The sequence below is a fragment of the Pleurodeles waltl genome, chromosome 8, assembly GCF_031143425.1.
Source record: "Pleurodeles waltl isolate 20211129_DDA chromosome 8, aPleWal1.hap1.20221129, whole genome shotgun sequence".
Lineage (NCBI taxonomy): Eukaryota > Metazoa > Chordata > Amphibia > Caudata > Salamandridae > Pleurodeles > Pleurodeles waltl.
The window spans coordinates 50606350-50630747 of NC_090447.1; the positions used below are offsets into that span (position 1 = coordinate 50606350).

The following is a 24398-nucleotide window of genomic DNA, read 5'->3' on the forward strand; positions in this document are numbered from 1 at the left end:
CTATTATCAAATTCCTTGACATTTACAGTACTTTTAAACATTTTCAAATGTAAATTTAGCCACTTTATTAATATGTTAATATTAGTTAATTTTCTAAGCAGCCGCGCACACCGCAAGGGTCCCTAGAGCACAGGTTGAGAACCACTAGCTTTAAAACATACTCTGGCGTGTCATCTGGGATTTTATGGTGTTGTAGTACTTTTCTGGGTGTAGGCAGGGTATAGTGAAGAATGTTAGTCAACGTATGCCTTGTAAAGCTCCAGCTACGCCCTGCCTAATGAGCACTTCCAATGCCCATGAGGCTGTGCAAAATTAAAAAGAGGATGCTGGGCCTGAATGGTGGGTCGCAACTAATGAGAAGAGAGAGGGGGAAAAAACAAAGGGGAGAGGTGGTAAGTGAGATAAATGGGGAAAAAGCATCGGCAAAACGAATAGGCCTTACCTATTTTTTGCAACGCACTTTTGCACATTTTATAGTATGGTACTGCCTGTCATACAGTAGGTCATGATACTGCCTGTCATATAGTATGGTATGGTCAGGGCCACTGGAATTATGCAGTTCTGCAGCAGTTTCCGCATTGGCATGGATTTGCCTCATTTGTCATATAATTCATCATCTGCTGCTCAGTTTGTAGATACCGCCCCAAAAAATCTTTCTAGCGCAAATGGATCAAAATTTACTTGAAAAAAAAAAACAGTACCTGCCACTCAGTGGAAGACCATTCACAAAGTTTGCCCTGTCACTGCAGTTTAAAATGGGTAAAATGACAATATAATGAAGCAATACCATCATAAAACGTGTCACGTTTGCTTTTTCTGACAACATAATTTAGCCAACTATGCTGCATAATTCAGTCCTATCCTGCAGCATAATTTTAGTGGCCCATGGGTGTGGTATGGTATAGTATGGTCTGTCATTGCATAGAATGATATGGTCTGTCGTATAATGTGGTAAGGCTGTTTTTGTCTAATGTGGTAAGGTATGTAATTGTATAATATGGTATGGCCTGTCATTGTATAGTGTGGTATGCTATGGTACAGCCTTTCTTTGTATGGTATATCATATCTGCAATACAACTAAAACAACAAAAGTAAAAAAAATTGGAAGCGACACACGCACTCCGAAAACAATGTTTTCAATTACGGTTTAACATGTTTAAAGCAGTAACAAAGACAGAGACACGGCACAAAGGGGCAGAAGCTACAGGGACACAGGGTTGCAACGGCAACACAGATGACGAGAAAGCGGATGGGACAGGGGGTGGTAAGGCACAAGGACCGAAGGTAGGAAGGAAGGTGTGACTAAAGGCAAGACAGTCTGATGGATGAAAATGAGGTCAACACAAAGGAATATCTTGTCGACAATACAACTAAAACAACAGAAGTCAAAAAACTGTAAGCAACATACACATACTCTTTAAAAATAAACATTCTCAACTATAGAACATCTGAAGCAAAACCAAAAATGGCGATATGGTGGGAGGAGTCAAAAGCCACAGGGACAGACTGTTCAAAGGCAACACGGACAAAGGGAAGGATAATGGGAAAAAAGGTGCAAAGCAACATGGAAGAACATGGCTGTCAAACAACAAAAACAACACAATTCAGAAAAATATAATAACTATTCACAGTCTGAAAATAAACTTTCACTGTCACAGTGAAGCAGGAGAGGGAGCGGGCTGGAAACAGATGTCCTGCAAAGAGATGCTCTACTATGAAGTGCTTCCTCACAGATGCAATATTATGGAGTGCTTACCCCAAAAGAAAAATACAGGACAGCGTCACAGTGCGAACAATGAAAGGACACTCAGTGGGAACGAAAACAGTACCTTGGCCATGCACCATGGTTGGGCCAAACACACAAAGAGGAAATAAAACCAGCACATGCTAACCAAACATAAACACAGAATTACAAGTGATGATGAAGCCAGCCAAAGGTAAGCAGGCTCAAAGTCTCCTTTAAGCTAGCAAAATATCTCAAAAGCAACAGTGCATGCGCTCTCTCAGATGAGACCTTACAAAAAGTCTCTCTTCAAAGAGCATAACATGGTGACATGTGAGTTACAGTGTGCATTATGCATTTCAGTTTTCTGTTTGCTGAACCATAACTAACCTTTAGCTGGGAGGCAGGGACTGTGGAGGAGATAGGGCGACAGAGAATATTTTCTCTGGAAATAAAAACATATTTGGAAGTGGAGTTATGGTTTTGGCTACACTCGTTAAAACCACTGAAATTTGCCTGTTACAGATTGCAACGCAAGTCATAACTTGGGCTACCTACTGGGACTGCCCATGTCATCACTAATAGCATCATGTGACATCATCAATATTATCACTAATGACATCACAGCTTGATGCAATGTGTTTAGTTAAAAGGTTTGTGAATTTGATTACATTTTAGTTTTGAATTCTGGACGGCTTCTTGAGGGTGCTGAAATGTATTTTATAGATCTGGCCCTGGCTAGAGCGAGAACTGTGGTTTAGTCAATTGTTGACTGAAGTTGGAGTTATATGTTGTTATTAGACATTTTGTGGACAAAAAGAATAAGATTTTTGATTAAATAGTGACTCAAAGAACAATGTACGTGTAAGTATGTACAGAAGTTCACTATTCGGAAATGAAAGCGCACTAAGTAACATCAGTTGCTTATTTTCTTTTCTCTTAATTCTGTGATGTATTTTATTTGGTCTTGTTTAGTAATGGATTTCTTTTACATTATCTTCTTCATCTGTTTTAAAGTTTAAATCTATGTTCTCATCAGTCTATCAAGATTGCATTACTATTCATTTGATAAGTAGTATTGCTACTTTGTTTTTCTTTATTGAGACATGTACAGAAATAGGTTATAAGATACTTGTAGGGCCCTTCTCCTTGTAAAGAGTTCACCAATGCATAAACTTGCAGAGGCTAGCATTAGTCTGGTGACACAACAAGTCACAATAAGGCGCAGAGATACAGAAACAGGAACAGGCAGATGCAAGTACTTGTACTATGCCCGCCCCTCAGTGCTTCAGTTCTTACCTTTTCACACTTGGATGTTGTTAGAGGCATGGTTATTGTGAGAACCACTATCCTAGGGCAATGGGGCATGCAGGTGCTACTGAAGCAAACCATGGTGGTTGAGGCCATTTATTCTTGATGTCCCGGGGCCCGGCCTACCAAGGATCCTGTGCAACTGGACCAAGTACCACTGCCCTTGACGCTCAGTGGTAGCTGTGTACAAGCCGTCAAAGGCTCCATCGGGGTGGGTGGGAGTAGTGTAGATACAGGTCCCTGAACGCGGCTCATAACCCAAAATGCAACCAGCAATGTCAATAAATCAGTGTTCAGTGAAATACTTGTTTTTGTATGAAAAATATTTTATTTCTAGCTCTGCACAGTCAAAGAATGAATAACATTCGTAAGCAGTAACACAATCCACTTGAGGTCGGGTCTCTAATGTTATGCAAATTCCTGTCCCTCCCTCTTCCTTGTAAAGTGGTCGGGGTTATTCCCCATTTACTGGTGGCTGAAACCAGGGAATGCTCACTAGGAGGCCTTAGTCAACAGTCCCCCTTTAACTCCTAGGTAATAGTAAAAAAATGTCTATAGTGCTGCAGCACCTTAAGCAGCAAGATCGCCCAGGGCCCGATAGGCCAGTAACCAGTCTTACCCGCTCCAGCAGCTAGGAGGCTTGCAATGCCCCAGTGATTGCCCAGACTGTGGCATTCCCACTACTGCGTGGTGAGTTGGATGCACTTGGCTGTCTCCTGAGCATACGCAGCCAGTTAAAGCAGTAATCAGAGTTGCTCCTGTGCTCCTCCTGCAATGTCAATCTTGATCTTCCCACACAAGGGGGGTTTGGAGGTTGACTGGATTTCTGTGCTCCAGGCTGGGATACCAGTGGTGCAGCGATGCACACACAGCCTCTTCCTCAGTTTCCCAGGGAGAGTTCTGGCTCAATTCTCATTGCTGCGTGGTAACCCATTGGTCATGGCTCAGATTACTCACCCAACGGCCCGATCCTCACAACCACTTAGGTATTGACTGCCTCTCCTGGCATATGAGGTTGCCATAACTAGACTGGCCAAGACGGCATCCATCATCACACAGTAGTAGATACTAAGGTGGCCCTTCCTGGCATTCAGGTGCCACATGGCTTCACTTTGTCCCACACGGTACTGTGCTCATGGCTGTCTTAACGACAGCCTCCTCCTAGCATACAGGGGTCACCAACTTGAACCTGCACACAGACAACAACCCGATGAGTGCAGCGGCATCCTCCTGGTACCTCACCGGGAGTCCGCTTGGCTGGGCTCCCCACTGGACCTCGCTCCCTCCAATGCTCTCCTCGTCCTTAGTGGGCACACTGGTCTTGGCAAGCAGCAGGCGCGGGTGCTCCAGAGCAAGTGGTCTTGGTTTCCTTCGGTGATGTCCTCTCACCCAGCAGGGAGACTGGCAGGCCTTTGACACCAGTCCTGGTCACAGGCAGAAGCTGTGCAGAGCTTCCTCCTTCTCACAGCCAGTCTGACTACTTGGCAGAGGAAAAATCTTTGGGGTCTCAACCTCCCCTTCTCATAGTCTATTTCCAGACACCAAATCTGACTTATGGTCTGGGTTTTTGAAGCTTTATGTTGGGGTTCTGCTTCTTTTGAAGTGTACACTCTTCTTCCTCTTGAGGCTGTCTGTCACAGCAGGAGAGACTCCAAAGCTGATAGTCCCACAACACATGCCATGGGAGTGACCAGAGTTCACACCCGGCTGTCAGCAACAATGATATGTGCATCAAAAGGTTAGGAGTATGTCTGAGTGAGTGGTGGTGGATGAACATGCATCCCTATGAGTGACTAAGTCTTTTATTCCATTGGTTTGTCCCTAAATCAGTGACAGCAAGGAAGTTCCTGATCCCCAGTCTACACCTCAGTGTGCATTTGAATGAGTGAAGGGGTCAAACACACATGCCTGTGTGTGAATCTGATTACGTCATGGTGCCTTTCACTCCATTAGTGAATCGATGACAGAGAGCAGGCTCAGGTCTCTCAGTATGTGTCTGAGCAAGTGAAGGGGTGAACACATGTCCCTGTCTGACTACAACACTGTGCCTTTCACCTCACTGGTGTGTCACTGATTCAGTGATGTAGAGTATGTTCAAAGCCCTCAGTGTGCGTCTGAATGCATGGTGGTGAGGAAAAGCATGGCCATTCTTATCTCCTGCTCACTAGCTAACCTAGTGATTTCAGAGAAATCCGTCCATGGTGTCAAAAGTTATAGGCAAATAAAAAAAAGCCTTTGAAATGTAAAGTATGTCTGATCCAGAGAGAGCGAGTAATGCTACAGTGGAAGGCTTCAGCAGGAATAATACAAGAGGGAGAGGGACAGAGGGCTTCAGCTGGAGTAATACAAGAGGGAGAGGGACAGAGGGCTTCAGCTGGAGTAATACAAGATGGCATCCATCTAGGAAGAAACTGTCCTACATCAGCTCTTTTTGCATAGCGCTCAAGGTCCCAAAGGGCATCCAAGCGCTGGAGCAGAACAGCCATTACCAATCTACAGTAGTGTGAAGCTTTCCTACTTCCCTACTGGGTTTCATAACTACCAGCACAGTGCTTCATAGCTCTATACATACCACAACCAATTAACACCTTCTCTTCTCCAAACTAACCTCTAAGACACAGTGCAATTGTGCATTCTTGGACTTTAAAAGTCATCAATGGTGGGGTGAGAGGGGAAGAGGAGACGCAGTGCTGACGTCAGCAACAGGAAAGAGGCTTCTTCTGCCTCAAAGATATGGATCCTGAAAAAACAGGTTTCATCTGGAGAATCCAAAGTATGGGGGCAGTGGGTCTCAGCTGGAGTAATACAAGAGGGCTGAGGGGCAGGTGGTCCGACCCAGAGTAATACAAAAGGGACAGGGGCCTTGCTAGAGTAACGCAAGGGACAGGGGACAGTGGGCCTCAGCTGGAGTAATACATGGAACAGAGGAGCAGGGGACTTCAGTTGGGGAAATGCTAGAGGGCTGAGGGACAGGTGGCCTCAACATGAGTAATAAAAGGGGAGAGCACCTTTGCTGGTGTAATACACATGCGCACAGCCAGAGCAGGCCTCTAGTCCAGTAACACCTTGGCACACAGTTAAAGACTCTTGCAGGGCTAATGCAGAGGGACTCTGAGCTGGACCCACTCCTGCTACAGTAATGCATGAGACTGAAGGGTGGTCGGTCACCTGGAGTAACAGAAGGAGGGTACATTTACGCTGGATTGATCCACTAGAGCCAGCAACACTTACTTAATATACGGGACAGAGAGACACTTCTGCTAGCGTAATGCCCAGGGCCACAGGGATAGGAGACTTCTGCTAGGGCAATATCCAGAGGACATGGAGACAGCAGACATCTGCTGCACTGATACCAGAGGAACACAGGGATTGCATACTTCTGCAAGGGTAGTACCCGGTAACACAGCACAGCAGACTCACCTGCACTAATACCCGAATGAGTAAGGAGCAGCAAATTCTGCCAGGGTTATACCCAGGTGACACCAGGACAGCAGTCTACTGCTCCACTAATACCTGAGGCACACAGGGACAGCATACTTCTGCAAGGGTAGTACCCGGAGGACACAGGGACAGCAGACGTCTGCTAGGATAATACCTGGAAAGGGGGGATACAGGGGCAGCAGACTTCTGCTACAGTAATACCCGGCGGAGACAGGGACAGCAGACTTCTGATGCACTAATATCTGAGAGACACAGGAACAGCATACATCTGCTAGGGTAATACCTGGGGGACAGAGGGACAGCAGACTTCTGCTAGGGTAATAATATGGGGTGGTGGGCGGGGGGACACGGACAGCAGCCTTCTGCTAGGTTAGTAACTGGGGGACACATGGTCAGCAGACTTCTGATAGGGTAACACAGGGGGACACAGGGACAGCAGACTTCTGCTGGGATAATACCTGGGGGCAATACGGGTGCAGCAGACTTCTGCTAGGCTAATACCTGAGGACCCAAGGACAGCAGACTTCTGCTAGGGGAATACCAGGGGACACAGGGACAGCAGACTTCTGCTGCACTAATATCTGAGAGACACAGGGACAGCATACATCTGCTAGTATTCTACCTGGAAGGACACAGACGTCTGCTAGGGTAATATCTGGGGGACACAAGGACTGCAGACCTCTGCTAGGGTTATATCAGGGGTGGGGGAAGACACAGACAGCAGACTTCTACTAGGTTAGTACCAGGGGACACAGGGCCAGCAGACTTCTGCTAGGGTAATATCCGGGGGACACAGGGACAAGAGACTTCTGCTGCACTAATACCCTAGGAACACAGGGTCATCAAATTTCTGCTAGGGTAGTACCCATGGGGACACAAGGACAGCAGACGTCTGCGAGGGTGATACCTGGGGGACCAAGGGACAGCAGATTTCTGCTAGGGTAATACAAGGGGGACAAAGGGACAGCAGATTTCTGCTAGGGTAATACAGGGGGGACATAGGGACAGCAGACTTCTGCCAGGTAAATACGCAGGGACACAGAGACAGCTGAATTCAACGAGGGAAATACCCGGGGGACACAGGGAGCATAGAAGTCTGCTAGGGTAATATCTGGGAGACACAGGGGCAGTAGACTTCTGCTGGTGTAATACCTGGGGACTCAGGGACACCAGACTTGTGCAAGGGTAATAACTGGAGGACACAGGGACAGCAGACATCTGCTGCGGGAATACCTTAGGGACACAAGGACAGCATTCTTCTGCTACAGTAAAACTTAGGGGACCTGGGGATGGAAGACCTCTACTGCACGAATACCCGAGGGACACAGGGACAGCATAGTTCTGCTAGGGTAATACTTAGGGGACACAGGGACAGCAGACATCTGCTGCACTAATTCCTCAGAGACAGCATACTTCCACTGGGGTGATAACCGGGGGACACGGACAGTAGACCTCTGCTACTGTAATACACAGGGGGCACAAGGACAGCAGACTTCTGCTGGGGTAATACCTGGAGGACACAAGGACAGCAGACTTCTGCTGCACTAATATCTGAGATACACAGGGACAGCATACCTCTGCTGGGGTAATACGTGGGGAACACAAGGATAGCTTACCTCTGCTAGGGTTAATACCCAGGTGACACAGGGACAGCAGACATCTGCTAGGGTAATACTTGGGGAACACAGGGACAGCAGATGCCTGCTGCAGGTATACCTTTGAGACACATGGACAGCATACGTTTGCCAGAGTAATATCCACTGGGCACAGGGACAGCAGATTTCTGATGCACTAACACCTGAGGGACACAGTGACCGCATACTCAGAAACACAGGCATAGCAGACTTCTGCTGTACTAATACCCAAGGATAAGCATACTTCTGCTAGGGTATTACCCAGGGGACACAGGGACAGCAGCGTATGCTATGGTAATGCCTGGGGGACACAGGGAAAACAGATTTCTGCTGCACTAATACCTGAGAGACACAGGGACAGCAGACCTCTGCTGCACTAATACCTGAGGGACACAGGGACAGCAGACAACTGCTGCACTAATCCCCGAAGGACACAGTGACAGCATATGCCTGCTAGGGTAACACTTGGGGCATATAGGGAAAGCAGATTTCTGCAGGGGTAATACCCGGGGGACACAGACACAGTAGACTTCTGCTAGGGTAATACACATGTGACACAGGGACAGCAGGCTTCTGCTAGGGTAACCCCTAGGGGAAACAGTGACAGCAGACATATGCTACTGTAATACCCAAAAGACACAGGGACAGCAGATGCCTGCTAGGGTAAACACTGGGGGACACAGGGACAGCCGACGTCTGCAAGGGTAATGCCTGGGGACAAAGGGACAGCAGACTTCTGTTGCACTAATACCCGAGGGACACAGGGGCAGCATTCTTCTGCTATGGTAATACCCAGGGGACACAGGGATAGCAGACATCTGCTGGGGTAATACTAAGGGGCACAGGAACAGCAGACTTCTGTTGCACTAATAATACCGAGAAACACAGGGACAGCACACATCTGCTGGGGTAATACCAGAGGGACAGCTTACTTCTGCTAGGGTAATACACGGGGACACAGAACAGCAGACTTCTGCTACGGTAACACCCAGGGGACACAGGTACAGCAGACGTCTGTTAGGGTAATACCTGGACGGAACAAGGACAGCAGACTTCTGCTGCACTAATACCCGAGACACACAGGAATAGCATACCGCTGCTGGGGTAATTCCTGGGGGACAACAGGGACAGCATACTTATTTTAGGGTAATACCCAGGCGACACAGGGAGAGCAGATGTCAGCTAGGGTAATACCTGGGGAACACAGAGACAGCAGATGCCTACTAGGGTAGTACCAGGGGGACAAAGGGACAGCAGATGTCTGCTAGGGCAGTGCTTAATTTGTAAATAAAAACGTGCCTGTGCCCAAAGCCCTCCTATTAAACACATGGCTGCTGCAATTAAATGTTCGAACACGGAATACTGAGGCAACATAATCCTGAAGTCATCTCAAGCCTATTCAATCCATTTAAAGCCACCCCCTGTCCTTCAGCTCACTCTTGCAGCTTTCTGCTTTCTCCCATTGTGACATATTTTTGTTCTTCTCTTCCTCCGTCTTTCCCATATGTGTCTTTTGCTCGCAGCAAATGTTTGAGGCAATAAAATAAGTGCCCACCCTAAAAAATAAGTGCCAGTGCCTCGCACCAGAAACAACAAGCACAAATTAAGCACTGTGCTAGGGTAATACGTGGGGGACACAGGGAGAGCAGACTTCTGCTGCACTAATACCTGAGGGACACAAGGACAGCATATGTCTGCTGGGGTAATAACCAGGCGATACAGGGACAGCAGACTTCTGCTAAGGTAACACCAGAGGGATACAGGGACAGCAGACGTCTGCTGCAGGAATACCTTAAGGACAACATACTTCTGCTAGGGTAACAACCAGGGAGACACAGGGACAGCAGAATTCTGCTACACTAATACCCAAGGGACACAGGAACCGCATACTTCTGCTAGGGTAATACCCAGGGGTCACAGGGACAGCAGACATATGCTAGGGTAATACCTGGGGACACAAAGACAGCAGACCTCTGCTGCACTAATACCCAGGAATCACAAGGATAGCAGGCATTTGCTGCACTAATACCTGAGGGGGCACAGTGACAGTAGACTTCTGTTGGACTAATACTCGAGGGACACAGGGATAGCATACGTCTGCTAGAGTAATACCTGGGGGACACAGGGACAGCAGATTTCTGCTGGGGTAATACCCGGGAGACACAGACACAGGAGACTTCTGCTAGGGTAATACCCAGGGGACACTGAGACAGCAGACTTCTGCTAGGGTAATACCTGTGGGACACAGGGATAGCAGACATCTGCTAAAGTAATACCTGGGGGACATGGGAACAGCAGACTTCTGCTAGGGTATTACCAGGGACACACAGGGACAGCAGACTTCTGCTAGGGTAATACCTGGGGGACACAGCAACAGCAGACTTCTGCTGCACTAATACCTGAGAGACACAGGGACAACATACTTCTGCTTGGGTAATACCTTAGGGACAGTGGACGTCTGCTGGGGTAATACCCGAGAGACAAGGGAAAACATATTTCTGCTGTGGTAATACCTGGAGGACACAGGGACAGCAGACTTCTTCCCTAATACTTATGGGAAACATGGGACAGGATACTTCTGCTAAGGTAATATCTGGGCAACACAGGGACAGCAGACTTCTGCTAGGTTAACAACCAGGGACACAGGGACAGCGTATTTCTGCTAGGGTAATACCCAGGGACACGGGGACAGTAGATTTCTGCTGCACTAATACCAGAGTGACACAGGGACAGCTTAATTCTGTTAGGGTATCACCTGCATGGCTCAGGGACAGCAGGCGTATGCTGCACTAATACCTGAGAGACATAGGGGCAGCATACATCTGCTAAGGTAATAACCAGGGGAGACGGGGACAGCAGACGTCTTCTGCACTAATACCTCAGGGACACAGTGACAGCATACTTCTGCTAGGGTACTACATAGGGGACACAGGTACAGCAGACTTCTGCTATGGTAATACGGAGGGGACACAGGTACAGCATACTTCTGCTAAGTTAGTACCTGGGGGCACACGGATAGCAGGCTTCTGCTTGGGTAGTACCCATGGGACACAGGGACAGCAGACTTCTGCTATGGTAATATGCAGGGGACACAGGTACCGCATACTTCTACTATGGTAATATCCATGGGAGACAGGAACAGCAGACTTCTGCTAAGTTAATACCTGGGGACACACGGATAGCAGACTTGTGCTTGGGTAATACCTGTGGGACATAAGGACAGCAGACTTCTGCTATGGTAATACGCAGGGGACACAGGGACAGCAGACGTCTGCTAGGTTAACATCTGGCTGACACTGGGACAGCATACTTCTGCTAGGTAATATCTGGGGGACACAGGGACAGCAAACTTCTGCTAGGTTTATACCTGGGGGACAAAGGGACAGCAGACTTCTGCTAGGGTGAAACCCGGTGCCCTCTGTTCTTGTGCCTATTTGTGTTAGTCCAGCAGATGTGTGCTGTCTCTGTGTCCTCATGTATTACATAAATAAAGGTCTGTTGTCTTTTTGCCCACTGGTGTTACCCCAGGAAATGAATCTGTCTCTGCACATATTACTCTACGAGACGTTCACTCTACTCCAGCAGAAGTACACTGTCCCCGTGTCCCTACGTATTATCACAGCAGGGGCCTAGTGACATCAGACTTCTGCTAGGGTAATAGCTGGAGTACACAAGAAGGTGCCTTCTGCTAGGATAATACATGAGGGACACAGGGACTGGGAACATATACTGGAGTAATGCGAGTAGGATGAAGGACAGAGGAGTTCTGCAGGATGATACGCAGAGGGACAGCAGGCGTTTGTTGTATTAACACAAGAGGGCACAGGGACAGAAAAGATGGGCTGCTCTGAAATCATGCACAGAGGTGTGGCACCCTTCTGGTGAATTAGAGGCCTTCTTATGCCAGGAAGAACAGGAGGGATATAGGTACTTCCTGCCAGAGGTAACTCTGAAAAACATTTCTACTGCAAGGATGTTTGTAGCTCCCAAGCAAAATGAAATTTTGCCATTTGAGCCCACTCACACAACAACCAGGCCTAATTTAGGACACATGTCGCAGTCTGGGGAAATTCTGTCGGTTCATGTGAAGACGCAGTAAGGCAGCTGCCTATATTGGCTCCAAAAGTACTGTGTTGCCACTGAACAAGGTCTGCAAATCATCCTTTAGACATGCATAACAGCTGAACTGAACAATGTACGGCCCATACAGAAAACAACTGCTTCGGGGCGGGTGAGGACTGATGCCCTCAGTTCCTGTCGAGGACAGAAGCCACCTCGGAGAGCCAATAAAAGGCAGAATATGCTCCCTCTCAAGGATGCAGCACAAAGTATCTCCAACTTGTAAATCTATCTCAGCAAGTGCAGCAGGGCTTGACAATTGGCACGGCAACTGGAAGTATGCGGCTAGAGTGGGACAAATTATGTGGCAGGGTTGAGTGATTTATGCATCAAGGAAAGGCAAATTATGCTGCTTAGCGCGGCACATTTTGTAATAGTATTACTTCAGCATTTTTTGGTTGAGCGTAAGCATTCGACGTCATGCATAGTTTTAGTATACTTCTTATGGCTTATTAGGTCGAGCGTAAGCGTTCGACCTCATGTAAACTTTCAGTATACTTCTTATGGCTTAAAGCGATTTCATTTGTTGGTTGCAGTGTCCTTTAAAAATTCTTGCTCACCAGTGGTCAGTTCTGCCTTTTTCTCCCTCCTTTTTCTGTTTCAGAGCAGTGACTAACTACTGTATTATTCCACTTTGGTTTCTTTATCTGTTGCTGTGACGGACTACTTTTGTCATTTCTTTGTTGCTGCCTTTTCACTCTGTGTGTTTTAGGCTGGCAGCTGCTTGCGTTTTATTGCAGCATTCCATTCCTTCCACCTCCTCCCATGTCGCTAACATTTGTTTTGGCTTTCTTCCAGTGCTATCCTTGTTTACCTCTGGCTCCTGGAACATTTGCTCCACCATTAAATCTTTAATAAAAGGTAGCTCCTACGCTTTGCTTTTTTAATGTTATTTTACCACTGCCCAGTGTCTGTTGATTAATGTTCTTTCAGTACAACCCAGCGCACGCGGGTTGATTTAATCCTGAAGTAATCTTATTTTTGTGCGTCTTTATGTAACATTAAAATAGGCTTATTTTACAAAAGAAACTCCCAGTGTCTAAATGTTTAGCTGGGGCGTTCGCTCTCTCTCTGCTATTGTTAACTTCAATAGAGCTTTGTTGAATGCAAGGCAAGAACGCTTGAAAGACTTCATTCCGTTAACATAAAAAGAAAATACTTTTCCAGCCTTTTTTTCCACTTTCTGTTCAGACGCTTACACAACTCGAAGTAGTACAGTCATCTTCTCAAGTACCCTGAAGGGCTTGTGATTTCTGATGTCAGTAGCCGCCAGTGACCACCAAAACCTTGCAGGAAAAGACAAAATTATGATGCAGGTTTGACCAATTTATGTGGCAAGAAATGTCCAGTTCTGAATTTACAATGCCAATAGCTCTAACTCAAGAAAATGCGAGAACTATTGCATTGCAAATGCTTGTTTGAACTTGGTAATACTGTCTGGCATTGGTACCACCTCATTAGTACCGGTTTAACTGCCAAATATTGTTATAAGGAACAGAATTGTGACCAGTCCAGCTTTACATAAGCCACTAGTAACTTTTGGACCGTTTGAGCTAGAATTTGTTTTGGTTAAAATCTGCAGATTATGTGGCCGATTATGGTTTATGTGGCAAAGGCAATACAACTATAATTATGCACCTTACAAAGATGCTGTGTCCAAATTGTGGTGTGAAGTTTGACCCCTAGCTTCAGTTGTATGGTTACACTGAGTACCAATGGTAGATGAGAAGGTTCATTCATCTGTGAGTTGTTTTTATTTTGTTGGATGGGCGTGGCTAGACAGCCTTATCATTTGTTTACTAATTTCTCACGTTAACTGGAAACAGCTAGACCTAGTTATGGTGTGACTGGCTGTGTGAAAGCTGTGGGACAGCTTTGCTGGTGGTGGTGAGAGTGACGCGAGGCAGCCGGCCGGAAAGCATTTGTGTGTTGTTCTAGATGAATGCAAGATGGTTTGATCTGTTCGTTTTGTTTGTGTGAAGGTACGAAATGCGTTATAATCTGAAGATGGCTACCACGAAAGGAGACCATGGAGAAGTTCTCGTTCCGCCACCCCGCGTCTGCTGCTTCCATCACAGCTGATGTCACCTGGGAGCACAGATTCATGCTAAGATGGCGCATTCACACACGCTGGCCCTTTCTGCCACAACCAGATGGCAGTCATCTAATGGGGATCATTGTGAGATGTAAGGTACCCCAAATGTCTACCAAGATGTGAGATGCAGAAGTGGCTAAGATGTACTCAGGCTTTGAACCCTACATGGGGTTCACATGTGAGAAAGGTGGTCCAGTGAGTTTCTCCCAAGCGTAAAACCCCAATACTGCCAAGCTGAACCAAACCCCCAGCAGTGACCTTCAGAATACCAGATACAGACTCGTAACCTGAACACAAGACACAAGAGCACCCCCAACCCCTATCTAGAACAATGTTCCAAAGTGAGGGGCTTGATGGGTGTTATAATGTAGGGAAGGAGAGACTCTTCATTTAGAAAGAAACACTTTATTGCAAAGAAAGTTGTAATCTAAACTTAAGGCCCATGAAGGCAGGCTTCAGCCAGGAGTAAGACTGCTGTCCAGATAGAAGTCAAAGCAAGACTGCAAGATAACAGTGGGACCACAAGAGAATGCATGACAAATAGAACACACTGTAACATAATGCACACAACCTCCCTGTGTCCCCCCGCTACCTCACCTCTTCCCACAGTGCCACCCCACCTCTTCCCGCATTGTCCTTCTGGTTTACCAGGGTGGTGCAATATACAGAGTACAGACCCCCCCCCCATGTACAAAGAGTCTGGGCATAACAGACCGTGGCAGCTTGGACACTGACCTGTGGTCCTGGGATGTTCTACTGCTCTGACTTTTCCAGGTTACCCGGACATACCGTACCCTGCACGCGTCAGTAATTATTTGTATCACCTGTCTTCCAGGGCCTAAGGGGACGTATTCTGTATCAAAGTGGCTAGTTATTGCTAAACCTTCAATCAATAAATGTTGCAAAAAAAAACAAAAAAAAAGCACACACACACACAAAACAACACCTCTTTCCACAAAAATATCAAAAGCATAAAAAATTGGAACTAAACTATGAGGACAGAAAACAAAATCAATGCATTAAATAATCTTTTCATTTGACTGGTAGACTGGCATGCTCCCCTGTGATGCGACCCCAGATCTTTCAAACAACACAGCACAGTGAGGAACAGGCATCAATAACACAGGCTCTGAAAAACCGGAAGCACCCTTTGGAACTCTGTAAGTGTTTTAATTAAACCCCAATCACTAACATGGAGTTCTCTTGTTTTGCACATATTCATACAGCCCAAATGCTGATCAAGTATTTTGTTCTCAAAAACACTTACTTCTCACGCAGCCTCATTCACACTAATAATGTCTTCCATTATTTGTCTATATAGCAGTTCTCCATTTTTTTCTGACCGCTGATGTGTACCGACCTCTCTTCTAAGAAAAAAAAACGGCGAAAAAAGTGATTGTGCGTGCAGTGATTAAATAACTTCTTTTTTTTCTTTCAGATATTTGATGGCATCTGCTCTAGAGGATACAGCTGTTTATATGCCTTCCTTCAAAAGGTATCAGATCGCTGAACGAAACAGTTACCACAGGGAAATAGGAGGCCATCTTTCCATCGTTTATACCAAAGTTTCGCAAGATTTCTGATATTTGTCTTTTTGTGAAATGAGTACCATTATTAGAAACTAATAAAAGTTCTGCTCTTCTAAACGTTCAGTTACATTTGTGGTACTAGGCATAGCTACAAAGCCACATCACCACAGTTTTTAATAGTCACTAAGCACAATTAAAATAACATTATGTGGTGAAATGTTAAGTGGTCCAACAGAATCACTTGCAAATGTTCGCCATCCTGTGTAGGTAAAGGATCATAACAAGTATTTTGTATGTTGACCTTCCAGTGCTGGTCAGACAACACATACTGTTGGCACTCACCAATAAACTCTCCCACAAGCATCCATGCTAGGCGACCAGTAATGTTCCCTCAAGAGTTTGTGTGTCTAACATTCCTGAATGGTGACTATGAGCAATATGAATTCACTTATTCTTCAAGCTCTCGGGTGGATTAAATAATTCTTGTCTGGTCACAATTCAATTTTACATGGATTACTCTGAAGATATTTGTTTGAAAGGGGCAATTGATTGGATCATGTTTCTAACTGGTGGCCACACATTCCCCCAAAATGTTGTAAGTTCCCTTAAGACAGTATCATGCTCATAAGCCCTCAAACACTTATCTCCACAAGTGCATCCTACGGTGAGAAGAGAGACATCTACAGCAGACCTTACACACTCCATATCTGAATCATCATTCTCATCTGGAAGATGTACTAATGGCAAATGTGAGAGGCAGTCTGCCCTGCCATTTATAGTGCCCGAAATATTTTTAATATCAAAGTGGCATTCCTGCAAACTAGACAATACTCTCATGAGCCTTGAGGAGGCTAAGTGCCATCAAGACTTGTTAAGTACAACAGAGGTTTGTGATCAGTAACGAGAGCAAAACCATTGCCCCAAAGGTATTTTTTTAAAACTTTTCCATGGACCATGCACATGCAAGAGCCTCCGTTCAATAGTGCTGTACTGTTTTTTGGAACCTTTAGGTGTGCGTGAAATGAAAGAAATGGTGTATTTATTCCTTGCCTTTGGTGCCATTGTGTTAACACAGCCTCTAAACCCGAAGAGCTTGCAATAAAAGTTACAGAAGACTTCCCTACCCCAGTTAAAGGTTGTAAGGCAGGTGTCAACATAATCGTGTTCTTAACTTTCTGAAAGGCATCACCCTGTTTTTAAACCATATAAAATACTCTTTTGTGCATACAGGACATCTTAGGGGTTCGATTGAAATGGTGAACACTTGTACAAATCTGGCGTAATGTTCACTATGGCTCAAAAATATCCTTCAAGAACCTTTTCAACAGGTGATGATCCACTTTTGGTAATGTCAATGAGGTTGCCCTCTGGTTTGATACCATCAGCAGAATGCACAAGAAATACAACACTCTGTAAAACAATACACACAACTGTGGTGAAACAGGGCACTGGTAGAACAACGGGACAACCTGGGCTGTAGCTGGAGGAGGGTCAGGCTTCCAGTAATGCTTTATTGCTTACAACCCCTCATTCACTATACATTACAGAATGAGCCTACCTCTGTTCAGCACACACCCTCTTGTTCTCCGTACTACAGCATGCAGTCGGAGGGAAGGATAATTTGCACTATGGCCCTCACACTGCACACCAGCATTCTGAGATCCCACACGGGTAATGCAAATGATGCTCATTTAACCCTTCACTCTATACCAGGCCTAGGAAAGGCACAAACTATTGCCAACTATTATGAGAGTGTGGGTACAAGGCCACTCAGGGACTAGCATAGCTCACACAAGTCACCTAAAAACATCATCAGACCAGTGTTTCCTACACCGTGGGGCGCGAGCCATTTTTTGGTGGGAGTGTGACAGGAAAAGCAGTAGCATGTCATTTTATTATGACACAACAAAATGTAAATACGTGTAAGTGAACTGTACGGATTCAGCAGTTAGGAAAGCAAAAATTAAGCATGTGTTTGTGTAATTCTGAAATGTGATGGAAATAAAGCTTTTAAAAGGATCAAAACAAATCAAGACACTTTACTTGGTGGCGCACACATGATAAATATTCACTTAAACCCGATAACACACATTGGGGGTTATTCTAACTTTGGAGGAGTGTTAATCCGTCCCAAAAGTGACTGTAAAGTGACGGATATACCACCAGCCGTATTACGAGTTCCATAGGATATAATGGACTCGTAATACGGCTGGTGGTAAATCCGTCACTTTTCCGTCACTTTTGGGACGGATTAACACCTCCTCCAAAGTTAGAATAACCCCCATTGTAATTTGCGTGCAATGTAGTTTTATCAGTAATGCCATATGTCCCTGGAAATTTAGTGTCCATTTCAATAGAAAATGTGGTGTCTGTAAATAACAGTGCGCTACCACACAATGCTTTAGTTACATTAAAAAATTGCCCCTTCTGCACGTCTATTAAAGGTAGGTGGGTCACAAAAAGTTTGCCGTTCTGAAATTTAGGTCTTGGTTCTAAAAAGCTTGAAAAGCACTGCCCCGAACAGTAGCAGGCTGGGCTCATCAACACCACAAGTCCAGCCTGAAGCATAAATTCATGACCCCCAGATCTCTGACCCTTGTGCATAGCCACGGAGTCTGGGCCAGACAGCAGGCCAACCCCTCTAACTCTCTAAAACCAAGCTAATACTGCCAAGATATACACAGGGGATAAGGAGTCAGAGGAGTGCGCCCCCTTGCCTTAATATGTGGCACTACTCTGCTAAAATGTCCAGACACGGTATCTGCAAATCCACACCACGAGGAGGCGCTCTACTGCTGTTAATACCTGTTGAAGATATACACCCTCCATTTACACTGAATACAAGACAGAAGTGAAATAAAAAAAACTTCCATGTTTTAAAATTAAACTATTTTACTTGACTTAAAACACTCCCACAAGAAATGAAAATAAAATTGTTTATTCGCTACAAAAATAGCTCTACTTTAAACTTCCATTAAAAAGAGTGAACCTTTGGCGAAGCACTGGCTGAGCTGCCCCATGCTTCCCTAACAGTCTCTCACCTTCTACAAAGGTAGAAAACAGATCAGGGCTCACAGCACCCCTTGTGCAGAGGTAAGTCACAGGAAAGGGCTCACAGCGCCCCTTGTGCAGAGGTAAGTCACACGAAAGGGCTCACAGCGCCCCTTGTGCAGTGGTAAGTCACATGAAAAGGCTCACAGCGCCCCTTGTGCAGAGGTAAGTCACAGGAAAGGGCTCACAGCGCCCCTTGTGCAGTGGTAAGTCACATGAAAAGGCTCACAGCGCCCCTTGTGCAGAGGTAAGTCATAGGAAAGGGCTCACAGCGCCCCTTGTGCAGAGGTAAGTCACAGGAAAGGGCTCACAGCGCCCCTTGTACAGAGGTAAGTCACATGAAAAGGCTCACAGCGCCCCTTGTGCAGAGGTAAGTCACAGGAAAGGGCTCACAGCGCCCCTTGTACAGAGGTAAGTCACATGAAAAGGCTCACAGCGCCCCTTGTACAGAGGTAAGTCACAGGAAAGGGCTCACAGCGCCCCTTGTACAGAGGTAAGTCACATGAAAAGGCTCACAGCGCCCCTTGTACAGAGGTAAGTCACAGGAAAGGGCTCACAGCGCCCCTTGTACAGAGGTAAGTCACATGAAAAGGCTCACAGCGCCCCTTGTACAGAGGTAAGTCACAGGAAAGGGCTCACAGCGCCCCTTGTGCAGAGGTAAGTCACATGAAAAGGCTCACAGCGCCCCTTGTGCAGAGGTAAGTCACATGGAAAGGCTCACAGCGCCCCTTGTGCAGAGGTAAGTCACAGGAAAGGGCTCACAGCGCCCCTTGTGCAGAGGTAAGTCACATGGAAAGGCTCACAGCGCCCCTTGTGCAGTGGTAAGTCACATGGAAAGGCTCACAGCGCCCCTTGTACAGAGGTAAGTCACAGGAAAGGGCTCACAGCGCCCCTTGTGCAGAGGTAAGTCACATGAAAAGGCTCACAGCGCCCCTTGTGCAGAGGTAAGTCACATGGAAAGGCTCACAGCGCCCCTTGTGCAGAGGTAAGTCACAGGAAAGGGCTCACAGCGCCCCTTGTGCAGAGGTAAGTCACAGGAAAGGGCTCACAGTGCCCCTTGTACAGAGGTAAGTCACATGAAAAGGCTCACAGCGCCCCTTGTGCAGTGGTAAGTCACATGGAAAGGCTCACAGCGCCCCTTGTGCAGTGGTAAGTCACATGGAAAGGCTCACAGCGCCCCTTGTGCAGAGGTAAGTCACAGGAAAGGGCTCACAGCGCCCCTTGTACAGAGGTAAGTCACATGGAAAGGCTCACAGCGCCCCTTGTGCAGAGGTAAGTCACAGGAAAGGGCTCACAGCGCCCCTTGTACAGAGGTAAGTCACATGGAAAGGCTCACAGCGCCCCTTGTACAGAGGTAAGTCACAGGAAAGGGCTCACAGCGCCCCTTGTGCAGAGGTAAGTCACATGAAAAGGCTCACAGTGCCCCTTGTACAGAGGTACGTCACATGGAAAGGGCTCACAGCGCCCCTTGTACAGAGGTAAGTCACATGAAAAGGCTCAGAGTGCCCCTTGTACAGAGGTAAGTCACATGGAAAGGCTCACAGCGCCCCTTGTACAGAGGTAAGTCACATGGAAAGGCTCACTAGCGCAGTAAAGGACGCATGCAGCTGACATGGCTGTGAACAGAAGTACATGAGAGGCGCTCACCACACGACGAAGAGCTCACAGCATGGCAGTCTGTAGCATGACCCCAGGGCTCAGGCACACGGATCCAATCAGACGACAGCAGCCAGACCTGCGACAAAAGAGAAATGTGTGTTAGGGGGAACCAGGTATTGCACAGAAGCAAGCAGCCATTTCTGTAAGAGTGCCGCCTCCCAAACTGAGCAGTTGTCTGTTTTGATAAAGTCATCTTGGGGTCATTCAGAAAGCTGACCTAGGAATGCATTCTGTCCACTGCCCACATTGGTTTGTAACTCATATTTTCCTGCTATCAATTTGCTGGCTTTCTTTGATTTAGGCTATCTTGAGTTTGTACCATCCCTTGCCTTCCCCAAACCTTATTAACAGTATCCTTCCAAGTGCTCCCTTTCTGACTTAGCTCGTCACAGTCACATTTGCTGTGCATTTAGAGACCAGGGTCAAATGCGAGGCGCTGTCTTACGAGGGCACTTGTTTACTTTTCTCACACTGACTTCAAAGTGAGAGGATTCATGTGACAATCTTGCTGGGTACTGGAGGTAGGAAAGAGTTTTTTTCTAGCACACAACATTTAAACAAGCACTGCCAAAGCCAATAGCTCTCGCCTGTGCAAGCGCTAACGGCTTTGCCAGTGTGTTTTAGCCATGTTGTTCACCAGCGTGGCTGCTGTTCAGCACGGCTAAACGTTAGTGGCATCAAGGAGAGTGGCATGGAGTGTCAAAGTGTAATGGTGAAGAGTGTTTTGGAGTGGAGTGGCAGAAAGTGTTGTGTATTGAAGGGGCAGAGTGTTGAATTGGGTAGAATGACACACACCGGAGTGGCAGGGAGTGGAGTAGACTGGCGTAGGGTGTTGCAGACTATAGTGGCATAGAGTGCAGTGGCATTGAGTGCAGTGACATTGAATTCAGATGTGCACAATGCTGCCAGGTGTTTCTAATGGGCCACAATTGAGAGCTCCGGAGGGGAGGCTGAACACAGTGCGAGTTTCTCCCCAATACTCATCAGCGAGTCATAAAGTGGTTCAGAACACAGATGATCATCCAATTCTTGACCTCTTTGCAGAGCACACAGGCCTCAATGTGAAATTCAGTCTCTCAATCCCAGAATTGAAACATTTTCAATACTGATTATTTACTGCAAAATCATTGTTGTTACCCATTTATCCTAAACAGCTAACAACCACTGACAAAGCCAATAGTCCTGGTTGAATTTAGGCTTTTATCAGTCAATGTGTTACGTATACAGGGGCAAGAACAGAAAGCTCAGAAAAACCAAAACAGCCGTCAGGCGGCATACTACGGGAATCACACAAATATAGTTTACCTGTTTAAGCCACACCCTTAATTACATAAACGACGCCCCTTTTAGCAACCCCTACTTTTTTCATCCTATTTAAAGCCCTGTTCACACAGTACTAATATGTAACTTCACTGTCGCCTGAATAGGTTCAGAACAAATACCGGAGCTAAAGTCACTCCAGGTGAGGTCGGAGAAGAAGTGCCTCACTCCTTGGAGGAATGCCAGCATGCCATGCTCCTCAAGGTCACCCAACTGGGGATGGACCCCAGGTTGGTCTTGGGCAGAGCATGGCATGCAAGGCGCTATAGCCGCCTGGTGCAAGGATGAGCAAGGAAGGCCTCATCGGAAAGTTCTGAAGGTCACATCTCTAGAGGGGTCAAGGATGCATTGGACCAGTACGGGACTGTGTCTCGGCGCTGAATTTGGACTCGATGACAGACTGGAGCAGTCCAGGGCTGTGTCTAGGCGCTGAAACTGGCCTTAGTGTTACAGACATGTGGCAGTCCAGGGCTGTGTTTGGGCGCTGAAACTGTCCTCAGTGTTACATGCTAGGTGCAGTCGGGGCTGTGTCTAGGCGCTGAAACTGTCCTCAGTGTTACAAGCTAGGGGCTGTGTCTAGGCGCTGAAACTGGCCTCAGTGTTACAAGCTAGGGGCAGTCGGGGCTGAGTCTAGGCGTTGAAGCTGGCCTCAGTGTACAGACTAAGGACGTCCCAGGGCCGTGTCTAAGCACTGAAGCTGGCATCGATGTACGCTAGAAGTATGGGTGGGACCCATGGCAACATTTTAAAAAAGTAAAGTGTGAGATTAAAAAATAACAGTAGAGATAATGCATTTCCTCCATTGACATAATGAAGACGAGTCAGTTTCCGACGGGAGACAGCCAAAGTGAAGGCATTGTTGGCTTCAAAACTGGGGAGTCTCCGGCGTGAATCGGGGGTGCCATGTATGATATGACGAAGTCTGCGAGCTGACAGCTGGACTCACGTTTCCCCGGGTGTGACGGGTCTCACCCGAAGGGATGTGTCCAGTTCCAAAGGTGGGCCCTCCCCGCATGGACGAAGAAAACACGGGTCACCGGTCCCAGCTCAATGACTCTTCTCGACCTTAAATGATAAAACGCGGAGTGGCCCTGCTGGGGCTCCCGCGTGCTGTGCAGTTCAGGTCCCAGATTTACTGCGCTCTCGGCGCACTAGCCCTGAGAGCGGCAGTGCTGGCCCGGGGAGGGATGCAGGAGCTCCCTCTGGGCTGTGCTGAGAGGCCCTGGCTGCGAGGCCCTTTATACGAGGGTGGGGTGCAGAAATGCCCCTCCCCCCCCCCCCCCCCCTTTCTTCACACCTGTAGCCCCGGGCTGGACAATGTGGCATCTCCTGTGTCCCTAGCCTGTGCTGGGAGTGGTCAGAGGGGAGGGTGGGATGCAGTAATGCCCCCCCCCCCCCCACACACACACACACACCTCCAGCCCCGGGCTGGACAATGTGGCATCTCCTGTGTCCCTAGCCTGTGCTGGGAGTGGTCAGAGGGGAGGGAGGGTGCAGCAATGCCCCCCCCCCCACACACACACACACACCTCCAGCCCCGGGCTCTACAATGTGGCATCTCCTGTGTCCCTAGCCTGTGCTGGGAGGGGTCAGAGGGGAGGGTGGGATGCAGTAATGCCCCCCCCCCCCCACACACACACACACACCTCCAGCCCCGGGCTCTACAATGTGGCATCTCCTGTGTCCCTAGCCTATGCTGGGAGTGGTCAGAGGGGAGGGTGGGATGCAGTAATGCCCCCCCCCCCCCACACACACACACACCTCCAGCCCCGGGCTCTACAATGTGGCATCTCCTGTGTCCCTAGCCTATGCTGGGAGTGGTCAGAGGGGAGGGTGGGATGCAGTAATGACCCCCCCCTCCCCCTCCCCCCCACACACACACCTCCAGCCCCGGGCTCTACAATGTGGCATCTCCTGTGTCCCTAGCCTGTGCTGGGAGGGGTCAGAGGGGAGGGAGGGTGCAGCAATGCCCCCCCCCCCCCCAACACCTTTAGCCCCGGGGGTGAAATGTGGCACCTCCTCTCTCCCTGGCCTGTGTTGGGAGGGGTCAGAGGGGAGGGGGGTGAGGAGGAGGAAACACGCCCCAGGCCCAGGTCACCCTCCGCTGGGGGAGGGTCAGAACGCCCCTCTCCCCACTGGAAGGGTTTACTGCAAGCGAGGGAATGCGAGGAAGCAGTGCCATTCTAGCGCCTAGTGGCCCCTGCGCACAGCCAGTGTGCATACAACCAGCACTGCCTTAAAGTGTTGGTTCACTAGATACATCCTACAAGCATACTGGACATACCGGGTTCGGATATTTGTGGATGCACAAGTGTGAAGGATACCTCTTCGAGCACCTGGAGTGGGCGTCGAGGCGCTTAGAGGTGCACAAGCAGCACGTGCTCTGCGTGCTCCCTGCTCGTTGGTGCCAGGCGTGATCTGAGGAACATCGTCCGGGGAAACCCACCAAGGGGTGCGGTGTTTGCTGAGAGCCCTTGGGCTCGGAGGCCGGCGATACTAAATGTTTTTGTTTTTTT

The 24398-nt window shown here is 47.7% G+C and overlaps 1 protein-coding gene and 1 long non-coding RNA gene across 5 annotated transcripts in view; one reads left to right on the forward strand and one right to left on the reverse strand.

Moving 5' to 3' along the window:
* Positions 1 to 24398, reverse strand: part of LOC138249696 (ankyrin repeat domain-containing protein 50-like) — a 307510-nt gene that overhangs the window by 200293 nt on the left and 82819 nt on the right. For 2 of the 4 annotated variants that reach the window (XM_069203678.1, XM_069203681.1), the window contains exon 2: positions 20551 to 20638. The gene's annotated coding sequence lies outside the window, so the exon portion shown is untranslated. Of the gene's footprint in view, positions 1 to 20550; positions 20639 to 22828; positions 23007 to 24398 lie in introns of those variants that run through there. The other 2 variants (XM_069203680.1, XM_069203679.1) reach the window with 2 other exon arrangements.
* Positions 24050 to 24398, forward strand: part of LOC138249697 (uncharacterized) — a 147478-nt gene continuing 147129 nt past the window's right edge. The window contains exon 1 of the long non-coding RNA XR_011194836.1: positions 24050 to 24334. This is a non-coding gene — a long non-coding RNA (uncharacterized lncRNA). The remainder of the gene's footprint in view (positions 24335 to 24398) is intronic.